The following is a 3,709-nucleotide window of genomic DNA, read 5'->3' as shown; positions in this document are numbered from 1 at the left end:
GTTCTGACTATTAGTTCTTAATGGTCATGATATCACCCTTTCCACCTGTGGGATGGTTTATTTTAAGCCTAACAGGATGGCAAAACTGAGCAATTCCCACATGAGGGTTCCATATACCTTATTGGAATGGTTCTACACACACTTCCTTTGCATTGTTAACAAGCTAGCCAATTCCCTTAGTGGACTACAAGCACTTCACATTTGCGTAGTCTTACCTAGCCACTTGGTGTCCTGGTGTGATGCTGTAGGATAAGCACTAGACCATAAAGTTGATTTAAACTTCAAGGTTGGCAGTTCAAACTTAGCAGCAGCTTCTCAGAACCCTATACAGGGTCTCTATGGGTCAGTACTGACTTGATGGTCCTAAGAATAACCTAGTCACTTAGTAGGATTCTTTGTGTGGCACTGTAGGATAAGGTCAGTAGTTTAAACCCACCAGTTGCTCTTGTAAACCCTATACAGTGTCTCTATGACTCAGAACTGCTTGATAGTACTTAACAATAGTATAAAGATGAAAACTATAAGAGTCATATTGAATAATTCACTGTACTGCACCTACTGTTCACCAATTTTTGGAAGATTTTGCACCACTAATTCAGTATACTAATTGAGAGCTCAGGAGTCCTTTTTGACCTAATACCTAATACCCCTTTGTTGTTGTTGTGAAGTGCCGTCAAATTGATTCCAATCCATAGCGACCCTGTGTAGGGTTTCTCAGGAGCAGCTGGTGAGCTTGAATTGTTGACCTTGCAATTCAAACAGCTTTGCAGTCTGGCGCATTAACCCACAGCATCACACCAGGACTCCTAATACCCCTTAGAGATTGTTAGGGATTGTTAATTTGTTAGAATGACTCAAAATCCTCACAAGGCATTTTAAACTTAGGACAAAAAATTTAGTACAACAAAAAATGATAGAAATGAAGAGATGCCTAGGGTGAGGTCTAGGAGGGTATTCAATATGCAGCTTCCATTTCCCAAGGGATGAACTACCCTCCAATAAAAGATATTCTTGTCAAGTAGGTACAGGGCTATTATTGGTCAGTCCTGCTTAGTGGACTAAATCATGCCTTCTAAGAATAATTTACTAAGACCTGTCAAATAAGTATTTTTGTGGTAGTCAGCCCCTACTCAGCAGTATACATCCTCAGGTGTGGCTGAGAGTCTTAGAACAAAGTATCACAGTTACTCCATATCCCAAAACAAAGGCCATCTTGCCTAGGATAAAAGTAGGTCCTTTCCCCAACATATAATAAACTATTTCCCACCATGATTTACTTCAGTTTGTCTGTTTTTGTGTGCTAAGGATTATTTCTTATGTTATTTTATTCATTATTACTTTATTATGATCATTACTATTCTTTTTAACAGATGAATACCCAACAAAAATCTGTTGCCATGAAATCAATTCATACTTTTGATGACTCCATGCGCTTAAGATAAGAACTGCACACCACAGGACTTTGAATGGCAATAATATATAAATAGATCAAAAGACTTCTTTCACAGTGCTACTGGACAGATTTAAACCACCAACCTTTCAGTTTGTAGCCAAGAGAAAATCACTTGTGCCACACAGGGATCTTAAAGGAAGTAAAAACATAGACTAATAATTTTATAAGCAAATGTAAAATTGTAATTAAAGTAATTTCAACAAAATAGAAGTATATATCAATGAAAGAGTGTAATCAAGGGATATAACATAATTCAAGGAGTCATGGACTGTTTTCAAATTGAAGAATCAACTTAGATGAGATTTCAAATATGATTGGGTGTTAATTAGGTCATTGTTGTTTCTAGGTGCCATCGAGTCAGCACCAACTCAGCAACCCTATGCACAACAGAATGAAACTCTGCCTGGTCCTATATCGTTGCTATCCTTGAGCCCATTATTGCTGCCACTTTGCCAAGCCATCTCATTGAGGGTCTTCTCTTTTTTATCGACTCTCCACTTTACCAAGCATGATCTCCTCCTCAGGAATCTGTCCCTCTTGATAATCTGTCTGAAGTATGAGAGACAAAGTGTCATCATCCCGGCTTCTAAGTAGCATTCTGGTTATATATCTTCCAACATATATTTGTTTGTTTCTTTGTCAGTCTTTAGTACTTTCAGTATTCTCCATCAACACCAAAACTCAAATAAATCAATTCTTCCTTATTCATTTTTCAATTTTCACATGCATATGAAGTTATTGAAAATACCATGGCTTGTTTCAGGTGCACCTCAGTCCTCTTTGCTCTTGAACTCTTTTAAGAGTTCTTGTGCAACAGATTTGCCTAATTCTATGCATCATTTGATTTCTTGACTTTCTTTCCATGAGTGTTGATGGCTGCTCTGAGCAAAATGAAGTCTTTGACAGCTTCAATATTTCTTCCATTTATGTTGATGTTATTTATTGACCCAGAGGTGAGGCTATATAAAGTATTTGATTTTCACTGGATGTTTGAAATGGTTTCTCTCATTTTGAGTTATGCTCCATCCTCACATGAAGTTCCTGAAAGGCTTACTATTTCTACATCATTAAGGTTCACTCCATTTTGAGTTGGCAATCTTACCCCAGTCATATTTTGAGGGGCTTCTAACCTTAGTGGCTAATCTTTTGGCATTGCATTAGGCAATGATAGTTATTGGTTTTCACTGACCAATTATTTTTAGAAGTAGATCACCAGATCATTCTTTGTTGTTGTTGTTAAGTGCCATCGAGTCAATTTTGATCCATAGCAAATCTATATTAGGTTTCCAAGGAAGAGCTGGTGAGCTTGAACCACCAAGCTTGCAGTGAAAATGGATTTGCAGTCTGGTGCATCAACCCACAGTGCTGCACCAGGTCATTCTTAGTTTTCCTTTTTCTAGAAGCGTAGCTGAAACCTTTCTACCATGAGTAAAGTTACTGATATATGATATGCCAGTGTCATAGCCTCTCACAGCACAGCAATATAAAAGCAACAAACTGACTACAGTTTGTAAAGTCTCAACTATTTCTATTTTAAATTTAGTAAGCATAGCACAATGTGAAGTAATAATGGGCATTTGAGCATATATGGATGAGTATAGACAACCAGATGCATATGTAGGGTGTAAAAGATAGAAAGTATTTATTGCTGTTGTTAAGTGGTATTCAATCGGGTCATACAGACATTGTATGTGGTTTCCAAACAAGGAGTGGTTTGTGGATTTGATCCAGTTGTTTGTAGTCCAGTACTTATCCTACAACACCACATCAGGACTCCAGAAGTATCTATATTGTTATTGTTAAGTGTCATTGAGTTGTTTTTGACACACAGCACCCCTGCATAGGGTTTCCAAGGAACAGCTGGTGAGTTTGAACCACTGATCTTAATGGTTCAAACTACATTGTGGTCCAACATTTATACTACAGAGTCATGTTGTTGTTGTTGTTAAGTGCCGTCGAGTCGGTTCTGACCCATAGCGACCCTGTACAGGGTTTCCGAGGGTGTAAATCCTTACGGGAGTAGAAAGCCTCATCTTTCTCCCGCAGAACACCTGGTAGTTTCGAACCGCTGACCTTAAGGTTTGCAGCCCGATTCGTAACCACTACACTACCAGAGCTCCTACAGAGTCATACAGAGTCATACCAGGATGCAAATATGTGGGTACAGGCACAAGTATTCATAGAAATGCAAATATGAATAATTCTCAGACATAGCTCACCAACTTCCAACGTTGGTTTTCTGGGTTTGAAGCTTTA

Source organism: Chrysochloris asiatica, unplaced genomic scaffold (genome assembly GCF_000296735.1).
Source record: "Chrysochloris asiatica unplaced genomic scaffold, ChrAsi1.0 scaffold00322, whole genome shotgun sequence".
Taxonomy (NCBI): domain Eukaryota; kingdom Metazoa; phylum Chordata; class Mammalia; order Afrosoricida; family Chrysochloridae; genus Chrysochloris; species Chrysochloris asiatica.
This window is presented reverse-complemented; position numbering follows the sequence as displayed.